Source organism: Argiope bruennichi, chromosome 3 (assembly GCF_947563725.1).
Source record: "Argiope bruennichi chromosome 3, qqArgBrue1.1, whole genome shotgun sequence".
Taxonomy (NCBI): domain Eukaryota; kingdom Metazoa; phylum Arthropoda; class Arachnida; order Araneae; family Araneidae; genus Argiope; species Argiope bruennichi.
In genome coordinates, this window is record NC_079153.1 from 33,296,019 (window position 1) to 33,308,072 (window position 12,054).

At 29.5% G+C, this 12,054-nt stretch overlaps 1 protein-coding gene across 2 annotated transcripts in view; it reads right to left on the reverse strand.

Moving 5' to 3' along the window:
* LOC129963471 (homeobox protein 10-like) overlaps positions 1-12,054 on the reverse strand; it is a 334,134-nt gene that overhangs the window by 286,731 nt on the left and 35,349 nt on the right. Inside the window, exon 1 of one of the 2 annotated variants that reach the window (XM_056077876.1) lies at positions 8,128-8,255. The exons of the other annotated variant lie outside the window; for it this stretch is intronic. The gene's annotated coding sequence lies outside the window, so the exon portion shown is untranslated. Of the gene's footprint in view, positions 1-8,127; positions 8,256-12,054 lie in introns of those variants that run through there. 2 annotated transcript variants of the gene reach the window in all.

Below are 12,054 nucleotides of genomic sequence, written 5' to 3' on the forward strand. Positions count from 1 at the left end.
ATGTTAATAAATATAAAATGGATAAAAATGTTAAATATTCTTAACGTAAATACTACTTTTGCGTTAAATATTACAACAAATAAAAAAAATTATCGTCTGAAACATTTTTAATTAAAATGAGAAGATAAACTGAACCAGAAATTTAAATTGCCAATAGATACTTTCCTCCATATTAATAAAAGAAATCAATAACTGTTTTTCGATATAAATTGCTAATCATCTAATTTTTAAAAGCGCTTCTTTTAGCGTTCTTTCAGAATTTTGCTGTTTCCTGCATACAGTTCTTTGTATGTGTTCTCATTTTTCAACAGTATAAAATCTAGTTTCTTTTATTTAAATTGCCTGAATTATTAATATTTTGATATTCAAATTTTTTAGATAGATAGATTTATCTCTTAATAAATTATCGTTAATCGAGGCATTCTGTAAACATGGGTCATAAATTTTTGACTCGATCAGGATTTAAGTCTATTTTTGCCTTTATTTTCTTAGTATCTAAAGGAATAAATTGTTCTTAAAATTAAAACATATAAAATACTGATCGTTTCAGTATCCTGAAACGACCACTTTTCGACGATTCTATGTCAGTAAGGGGTGAGAAGCAGAAGAATGTGTTCATTTCCGGATTTACTTTAATGTTAAATGTAAACATCTCCTCCTTTCATCTTTCCTCTCACCCCTAATTTGTAAAATTGAACCTATCCTAACGGAAGCGAAAAATGCACGGAGAGTTTTAGAATCCGTTGACAAACAACACTACATATTTATAGAATTCTCGTTTTGTATTTGTGTTATCCGCCCGCATATATTTCAAATATATAACATGCCTTAAAATAAATTTATTAAGAAAACATTTAACATGCTCTATAATCCTGACTTTACGGCTACAAGTTTAAGGGGAAGTAAACTGGCACAATTTTTGCAAACATTTTCCAGAAAATTCTCTGAGTAACGTAAATTTGAAGCAAGTGAGAAATAAAATTTATATCTAATACATATTATATTAGATATAAAAATGATATCTAATATAATATGTAATATATTCAAACAAACCATAATATAAAATTCCTTACACCAGTAATACGCAAAAATTTATACAGAAAAAGGCCAGTTCAAATCTTATCAGATAAAAATTCAAAATTATGTTATCCATTTCTGAAAATAGAATTTGTATAGTTCCTAAACAGAACACCAGTCTAATCAATCAAACGAATGATGTAGCAACAATATTTTAAATTTTGTTCTTTATTCCTGTAAGAGAAACTTGACTCCACAATACAGCATTTACTTAATTCTGTATTCAGATTTTAGAAAGGAAAAAAAGTCTTCAAGAAATTTTAGATAAATATTTTCTTGGAAGTAATATAAGTAATAATTTCATTATTTAATTATATCCAAATTTATTTGATATTCCAATCTTGATTGTAAGAAATGGAAACGATACGAAATATTATGGATATGAATTTGAAAAATAAAAGTGAAGTTCTACGATTTACACAAAGAAGTAACCCCCGGGATGGGGGCACCTCGAAATGAGGATGAGATGCTTCTCGTCACCCTAGAGGGTACACTAATAGGTGGGAGATCTGGTTCCTCCCATCGATGACTGGACTATTTCCTTCGGGGAGGGATGTGCCGTGACCGGCGATGGTCCTTAGGACTCAACCACAGTTCCCGCCAGTGTTGCTGTTGCGGTGGTCCGATCATTCAATTTTATGGTTTAAATCCGTGTGCCTTCGTGGTGGATCGGAGAGTCAGACTTACACAAAGAAATGTGAAATACCATCTTGGAACATAAGCGTACGTAATAATCATACGACTAAAGATAAAAAGGAATCACTGCCCGAAATTTTAGCTTGAATTCCATTCCTCGGTTAACTGTTTTTGTCAGTGCAAGTTTGATCTAATTTTTCAATTCACTATTATGAAAAAAAAAATGTAATAGTCTACATGTGTCATGCCATTTAAAAAGCACACCACTTAGAGAAGACCCGCATTCTTTTTTCCATGCAAATTTAATAGTCTTCTTAGCTAGTCTACATTCTAGATCCCATTTGCTAAATTTCTTCCTCAATTTCACTCCAACACGCTTCTTTTTATCAGTAGGTTTATGTTACCCGCACGTGGTTTCATATCTCTTCATTTGCATTTTTTTCTACAACTATCTCTGTTTACTAGTTTGTGGTACACTTCTGTGGATCATTTCATGAATTCTTCTTTCAATGAATGTCCTTATTCTCCGAGATTGCTATGCTTATTTCTCGAAAATAATTATTCATTATTGATAATGATAATTATATATTTTTTAAATTGAACAGGTGAAGGAAAAACTTTCTAATGTTTTGAAACACACAGTTCATATTAAGCAGTTATTTTAATACGCATTTGCCTCTCTAAATTGTTTCTGCACGATTCATTTAGTAACGTTATTTAAAATTTAAAAAATATTCTAATTATTAATTTTTGGTTTATGGTGATTGGTGAATCTTTTTTTTTCTTTTATTTTGTAAATTAAAGATAATAATTAATTAAATATTGCTGAAGTTAAAATTTATTTTTTGAAATCAGATCAGCAAATAATTACAATAAATTAATTTAATTATTAACTTTGACTCGCTTTTTATTTTTATATGAGTATTTTTCAAATTTATGAAATTTAATATTTAAATCAGTTAAGGGAAATATTTTAAGATGTCTCTTAATTTTAAAATAAGTAGGTCGAAGTAACGATTGCTTGATATTTTCTAATCGGTTTCAACATATTTGATTTACAAGAAATGTTTAGTATTTCAAAACGACAAATGAATATTCGAATGTTCGAAAGTGTTTCAAAAATAAAATTGAGGGACAAATACATATTTAGATAACGAAATATCAAAAATTTAGTTATTTGACTGTAATTAAAATTTCGTTCAAATAGGCAAAATCATTATATTAATAAAGTAAATAAATCTGAAAGACTAATGCGTATATGACTAATAAAATATGATAAATAAATAAAATATGACTAATTCGATAATGATGACTAATATAATAAAATATGACTAATTCATATGAGGCGAAAATTTTTGGAAAAAAAAAAGAAAGACCTACATTACGTTTTGATTTTTTTCTCTTATCGGTTTAATTTAGTTTAGTTATATTAAAGTCCCGTTGTAAAGCAACACTAGGGCTATTTTGGGACAGATCTCGTAATTCTGACGTCACTTGAGCTGGCAACCTCCTCTCCACACCACACCAGCGGGAGGACGTTTGGGCCTGACGGATTTAACGTGCAACAGACTCCCTTACACGACGATTCTTCGGTGGAATCGGGTCTCGAACCTGAAACCCTACGGCTCTCGAGCCGAGACCTTACCACCAGGCCACCGTAGCCCTTTTTTCGCTTATCAGAGAAAATCTTTTTCGTAATGTATGTTCAAACTTTTCAAAAGGAAAAATTTCCTACATAATAACTGCGAACAAAATGATGAATATACGTAATTAAGCAAAATTATGAATCCTATTTATGAATTGTACATGAAAATTATTTCTTTTGAATCAATGAAGATCAGTTTATATCGATAAATGCTCGTATCGATTATGTTCGCTTCTGAATATTTTCGAAACTAGATTATCAATATTTGTAGAATTCAAACAGGCTTATTTCACTCAGTTTCATCTTCAAATCGGGACCGAACGCTATTCCGACTATCACTATTTATACATAGCAAAACCACGGGAATCCGACATTCATTGAACCAATCCTATTCCTCGTAAATTCCAGCATTTCTAATAGGGAGATTGATGCATTTTGAATTTTGCTGATTAAGGAATGTGTCAAGGAGTACTTGAATTTAAAGTCATTAACCTCCGGACTAAACAGGTAATATGATCTAAGGAAAAACGAGTCATTATATGTGAATGTCAATGATCTTGCCGTTACTTGAGAAAAAAAATTGGCAGATTTTCAATAATATTTTATAATATTTACTATACGTAGTATAATGTTCTTCAGAATTTTTGTAAATTTTATGCAATAAATATCTTTTTTTGGAGTGAACTTCAATTTATCTGAACATTCGTTAACCCACTATCATGTATTCTAATATCAGTCAAATTACTGAGAAAAAAATTGTGTTTATCAAGATTCAATCTCATATTTATAGACAAAAGTAAATATAGGAGACAAATATTATTTTAGATAGATTTAAAATACAAGAACACAGTTTAAAATCCCACAGAACGTACTTTTGTCGCCTATTTTTGATACGATGTACTTCAATCGAAATTTTAATAAAATTGTAAATAATCGTAAATTTAAATACTGAAATCGTGGATGAAGTTTTATTAAACGTTTGTAACATATTATTATCATACTATAAAACATATTAAAACCATATTTAGATATACTGGCATTATTGAGGAATTGAAATAAATTCCAAAATACTATTTTGAGTTATCAATGTGTACGCATTGTAGGAAAATTCTAAAGCTATATTCGAACAAAATTATTGTAGTAAAATTATTTAAATAATTTTTTAACAAACCACATTTATAAAAGGGACTAAAAAGTATAAAATCATTTCACCTAGCTCCATATAAATTTAACTCCCATACAAATTCCTAATCCCATATAAAATGTCCCGAAAAAAATTTGTGATTACGAATTTTAAAACTTAATTAATAAAATAGTACTTTTTCATTTAAATTATTATTTTCTGCTTTTTACTTTTGTGTGCGTGAAATTGCAATCGACTTTAAACTAACTTCCCTATTATATAAAAAAGCTCACGTATTGACATGGAACCATTTGTCGGTAATTAAAGTCTTTAATCCATTGCAAAATTTGTATCAAACATAGAGATAAAAAAGCGAGTTATGTTGTATTGCCAGCCAGTTCTGAACTATGTTTAAAGTTTCAAGTCTTCAGGTCATTGAGAAATTAATTCAAAATTAATTTTAAAATTGGTATGATACAAACAGCCAGAGCAGAAAAAGACTTAATAAAAAAAGTACTGATAAAATAGTCTAGTATTTAATGGAAGGCAGTTGTCCAATTTTGCATGTCACATTGTAAACTGTTTTCACAAATTGGAAATCAATGATACGGAGTTAGTTCTTAATTGTTTTCAGCTATTAAAATGCAGGTCAGCGGAATAGTTGACCATGAAGCAATCCAATTAATCTTTCTTTAAATTGAATATATTTTTATTACTAATTTCTATATTATTTCAATTCTTTTTACTAATGTTTCGTTTCGTTAATGTTCTGCACTTATTTAAATGCATTTCTTAATGCTCTGTTTTTTATATTCTTATTATTTATTAATTTTATTATTTTTTCGTCCATTTTGAAGAGCTATAAGCAACACTCTTCATGCAAAATTGCATCTCATTGTTTATGTTAAGATTTAACAACAATTCGTTAACATTAAAATCGTTATATCGGAATCATTATAAAACGACTTTTTCCACTATAATTTTATGCTTGAAAAGTGTAAAAAAAGTATTTAATGATTGTGTTTATATAAAACTACAAGATATAATATTACAAAATAATCAATGCGTAGATACCATTTTAATAAACTGGACATGGTTCGATGGTTCAGCAGTTAAATGATGCGTCATATTTACTGTGCCGAATATAGAACGGAATCAATTTCGATGTTTACTGTTTGTTTCTGCGGATATTTAGATAAACAAAAATACGTTAATATAGAATATTTCTAGCTGCTGGAGTTATTTTAATTAAGTGATCTGCAATTTAAAACTTATTTTAAGTCATCCATCATAAAATATTTCTTCAAAAAAATTTTTTTTCTCAAGTGATTTTTTTCCTGTCTGTTTCGTATTGCATGTTAAATAATTTAAAAATGAAGCGTTAAATAATTTCAAGTGCTTGATACGAGGTACGAGGTACGTGCTTGATACGAGTACATGATATTAATGCTTGCTATATTTGGTATATATGAAAAAATATTGCACAGTTCTACTGCGATTTTAACTCTGTCTTTCCGATAATATGGAATTAAGAAAAAAAATGATTTTATTCTAAAAGTGAGAATTAGGGAACGCAAAATTAATCTTTTCGTTTGGTTTTAGTTTAGTTTAGTTATATTAAAGTCCCTTTTTTAAACAAACATTAGGACTATTTTGTAATGGACCTCGTCATTTTGAATCGCGATCAGATAACAAGGACGACATCTGAGCTGGCACCCCCTCTCCAAAGTTCAGCACCATGCCAGCGGGAAGGCGATCTCTTCGTTTGGAATGAAGTATCCATAGTTACGTAGTTCATGTTGCTTTTAAATCCAATACAAAAAAAATCTTAAGAGACGTTTGTCTTCACATTTCAATTCAGGAAGAGGCAGTCGACTCTCCATGGCCGAATGGATTTAACACTAGTCTCTTAATCAAGAAATCGTAAGTTCTAATCCCGCTAGAGACAATGCGATTCACAGTCTGTGTAAATATTTAATTAATTGATTTTAAGTTTTCCTTTATTTCATGTTCCAGAAGATTCTGGACCTTTCTTTAGTTTGCCAGAAAAATGTTCTGGACTTTTCTTACTGTCTTCAGAAAAGTATTCTGGAACTTTCCCTGCTAATATAAAAGCAGATATGTCAGTCACTGTGTTCTGAGTTGAGTTAATAAATTGGTTTAGCTCTACTTCTTGTATGTTTCATTGAGTTCCCCACTAGAGTACCTACGTGACAATATAATCTCCTCGGAATTTGTGGATATTGTGGATAAAATCCAAACTTCAAATAAAAATTAAGGAATTATGAAATAGAAAATTGTTTGTTTGTTTTTTTAAAAAAAAGGCAGAAAGAATTATCGAAGCATAAATATAAATGTCTGTTATTTCGCTCATAAATTTCCTCTCGTGATGCTTTCAGAATAATCCAGAACTAAAATTTCAGTGCAAAAAATATATGGAATGTTAAATTTCATTCTTCTAAATTGTGTCGTTTTTGAGTTATCGTGTTCACTGATAGGCGTAATTTTAAAAAAAAAAAAAGTTTTCAGGAAATTATAAACATTAGAGATTCTTCTAAAAAATCAAGAGATTGATGTTTTAGTTGTAATAATCTCTCCACAAACTAGTGTGAATGGTTTTCTCCAAAACTTTCCCGCATACTCTCTAATAAACTTGTAACGCTGTTTTGGTGTACAATAGTTACGAAATATTAACTTTTGGCTTCAATTTAGCATTTTTACTCAATCTATCGTATCATCCTTGGCGAGTTATTTGGCGATTAATCCCTAGCATGAGGTCCAAAACTCGAATTTGTATTTTAGACACGTTTTTCTCAACCGATTGAAGCAAAAATTTGACACAAAACTGCAATTGTAATCACAAAATCCCGTACCAAATTTGATATATTTGAGTCATTCCGTTTTTGAATTATCGTGCTTACTTATTTCTGAAAGTACAGACTGACAGACAGTCAACCCATAGTTAGATTTGGATATAAATCTGACTGTTGTCTACACTGTAGATTTTAAATATGTGTACCGAATCTTATCTATCTAGCTCTCTTCGTTTTGCAATTATCCTGTTCATTTACATCCGAATAGCCGGACTGCCTGAACAGAATTTAATCAAAATTTGACAGAAATCTGGAAATGGGGTGAAAATACCAAATTTCAACCTTCGCGTTCATAACGTTTTTAATTATCTTTGTCAGACAGGCAGTTTCTAAAAATTTGTTTCTTGAACTCAGAGAGTAAAACGGGAAGATGCATTAAAATCTCGAGTTCAAATTTTTGACGATTTCTATACTTTCACTATACTACTTACGCTAGAAAGTAAAAAAGTTAATTGGTTGATGTTAACTTAAACGTTTAGTAACGTAAACGTAACTATAAAGTAAACGTAATAGTATAATAAACGTTCAATTATAACATAAACGTAATAGTATAATAAACGTTCAATTATAACGTAAACGTAACTATAAAGTAAACGTAATAGTATAATAAACGTTCAATTATAACATAAACGTAATAGTATAATAAACGTTCAATTATAACGTAAACGTAATAGTTGAACGCAACTTTTGATATGTAGCTCGTTTATAAAGGCATTTTAACAACAAATTATTTACAAATCATAAAATCTTTTCTGTAAACACATATTACTCACCTTTCCTTTAAGTAATTAGTACACAGCTACGAAACACCAATGTGGGTCACTCAAAATCCAACATCAGTCTGCAAATTTAAAATGTAATGCATTCTTTATCATCAGAAGCAACGAACGTCCGTGTCGCGAAAGACGCCATTATTTCAATTATGTGAGAAACAACCATTTTCTTATTAAGAACAATCAGAATCTCTGAAGAACAATAAAGGTCATACTAAAAACCATTTGTATACTTCCTTTTCTCCAAATTCGGCTGTGAGATTTCGCAATATTTTATTATAAAAGACGTTTGGGATGTAGGCAGGCGGCGCAATTGCGCAACAGATAACAAATAAGATACAACATAAGTGTGCGCGGATTTAGTATTTATCTTGATTGCATTCGTTTTATGATTTTTTTTTAGTGTTTTAAACGCAATATTTCAAAAAGATTTGTTTGGTTTCGTCTTTGTTTCTAGATTTGCGAACAATCCACTTTTCATCCAGGAGGTGGCATTTGCCCTCACAAGCAAACAAAGTGCCCTGTGGATGAAATTAAAATCGAAATTTGTTTTGTTTCTATATTATTGAGCTTTAATTTCTAAATATTTTTTTCCTGAATATCAACAAAGAGGAATTTGAAATATTTTATAAATAAATTGAACTTAATGGATGTCGGAAAACAGTACACAATTCTGTACATCAATAAAAAATAAGAGTTTTGATTGATTTTATAATTGTTGCATTTTAAACCATAAAATATAATGATTGAATTGTAAAGGCATACATTTTACATTGACGTTCAATTCAATAATATTTTATATTTCTTAAGTTCAAAATAATAGTTCTAAATATCAATTAAATGAACAACAGGAAAATAACGGTGTACAGTTTGTTCAATGAGAGCCTAGCACCACAAGGTTCGAATTAAATAAGTTTAAAAACCGCTTTTCGTTTTACTTAACAAGATAACGAAAGAAATTACTTAAGAAGACGAGGAAGACAGTTCTTTGTAAAAAAAGATTTTGTTGAGAAGAAATTCTTTTTTTCTCTTTAGAATTTTCTCAGAGAAAAAAAAGTTTTAAATCAATGAAAGAAAGGATCCGCTCTCCGACGCCAAAAAGAAAATGCTTAATTGTGTCAAAATTGTCGGAAATTGATAACAGTTTGGTGTAAACATAAACGATGCGTAATCTGTTTTGGGTAAGTTGATGACTATTTAGAAGAACAAAGTTTTGAAAAAAGATTAATTAGATATACAACTTAATTAAAAAATAACGCTTCTTCTCTTACTTGATGGGAAAAGATTAAATAAATGTTCTAAAAAAGTCACGACGTTTTTTTTTTTTTTTTTTTTTTTTTTGTAGTTTTAGGAAGTAGAATTCTAAGTAGAAAATTCCTGAAGTTCATTTCTTTTCTGAAACTCTTGTCAGAAAAAGTTTCCCGAAATATCTTTATATATTTAATTTGAATTCATTTCTATTGAAAAACTAACCAGTTATTAATCAATAAGAAGTATAAATAGCTAAAGACATTAGCTATAGTTTTTTTAAAGCATTGCTATCGAATACCAATATAAAAGTATAATTTATTAAAGAAATTAATTTTTTTTATCAAAGAGTAAGTTTTTTTTTAGATTAAGAAAAATAATTTTTCACTTAGTTATCTAACAGCTTCATTTTTTCACCAAATTGAGAGAAAGAAATTGTTAATTCCTTTCTTCTAAATGTGTAAAAAAATTGTATTATATCTTATTAAAAAATCAACAAAACAATGTTTTATTAATATTTTATTTTAAATCGTCTTGTTGTGTTGTGATTTATGGCACTTTACAAGCCGAGTGAGCGTCTCTTGTTTTTTCAGTAGCGCCAACTAGGGCCGAGAGTACGACTTAACTACTTAATGCGTCATATTCGTTTGCACAACTTCTTTTTACAGGGGGTACATTCACACACCTGACAGATAGGGTACAGAAGAAGAACAACCATGCCCGAACTGGGATTCGAACCCGGCACACCCAGATAACGAAGAAGACGCGATAACCCTATGCCAGGACGCCGGTTAAATCGTCTTAAAAACGTTAATAAATTTGCTTTATAAATTCTGTTTATGTATGCCAAATTTTTTTTATAAAATCTTGCAAAATTGGTTTAATACAAATATTTTCGAATTCCTTTATAAATGCGAGTAATTGAAGCTTCCATGTTTTGGGGAAATTATTTTTAAACAGATATCAAATGTTCTCAATTAATTAAGAAATTGTGATTTAACGATAACACTACCTATTTCGGTTTTGAGAATTTCATAAAAAAAATTTAAAAAAATAAATAAACTGAAATTTTCAATACCAGTAATGGATATTTCTAACTTTTTTTTTCACACTCGACAAAAGCATGCAGTCTCATATTAATGCCAGGTATTTAAAAAAAATTAGAATTGATAGGTACTGCTTGTGAAAAATGCAACTTTTTTAGCTATTGCAAAATATACAAGATTTAAATGGAAGGAGCTGTTAATTATAGCTGCATTCGCCGCTTAATAAAGTTGTGCGGAAATTTCCTTCATTTTCTGATAAATTGCGCTGACTACTGCATGGACGCTGGAATTGCTGCTATCAATATACAAAATTTTCCGAAAAATTGTACTTTTTGCTAACGTGTGATTTCACAATCAACATTAGGTTAATTAGGTTTTGAAAAAGGAAAGAAAAATTCATTTGGGGAAAGAAAAATTCATTTTTAGCATTCAATGCTTTTTTAATATAGCAAAGGTTGGAAATATTTTTAAAATAATAAAAATATGTGATATTTGCAGGGACAATCCTGCAAATAAAAGAACAGTGCAACAATGGATTGGAAAATTGAAAACCGGGGAATTTCACATTTAAAGTTGACAATGCTGATACATAGAACACCCGCATGTGATGACTAGATCACTAAAGCACATCATAAATAATGAATATATTATCACTTCTAAAATAGCAAAGAAACTTAAAGGATTGAATCCCTGTCGTTTAAGAATATTTGGCTTCGGTAATTTCCTTGATGTTTGAAGTACCCCCACAAAATTAGAAAGAAATTTTTTATTAGACTATTTTCATGTGTGATTTATTTCTCAGGCACATATAGACGATTCATTTAATAAACGGGTAATAAAGGGCATAAAGCATTGTCATGAAGTAAGACGTCATCAATTATCTCTATGGTCAATATCTGTTCCCAAAAAGTTAAGCTTTGTTGCTTGAAAGAGAGTTGTGTAATCTGCCTAATCAAATATGCTGCCTAATCAAATGTTTAATTCGATTTAATGTGGTAGTTATCTGAACGATTCGAAACAAGTTAGTGACCAGAAAGGTCATTGTAAAGAGGTAGTCTTTCATTTAGTAGATCTTAAAGATTTTCTCTTCCAGTAGCTTTTGTAGACCACATATGCCTTCGATCACCTAGCGGAAATTACTACAGCTTGAATGGAATATCCCCGTCCTTTATAAGTCTTGATTCGACAAAGGATTATAAAGAGCGGAGACATAAAGTGGCGACAAGATATTATAAAGATTGGGGACAACTTTAAACCATTTCCACTCAAAATTCAATATTGGGGGGAAAATTGACTTCTTTAGAGTCTTGAGCAGATTACAAAGTTTCTATAAATTTGGGATTTAAAATCTACTGAAAAGATAGTAAATTAGTATCGAATAAAATGGTGAATATATTATTGAATATCTTTTACTATGTGCACAAAAGAAATTCTTTTCAATTTATCCCAAAAATTAACAGACTTTTCAACAATTCAATAAGAAAAGTACTTAACTTTAATAATTAATTTTCCCAATTCATGCTACAAATACAAATAGTAATTATGCTTTTTATGTATGATATACATAAAATGCATTAGCTGTTTTTTTATTTTACTTTTTATGTATGATATACATAAAACTATCATTTGAGAA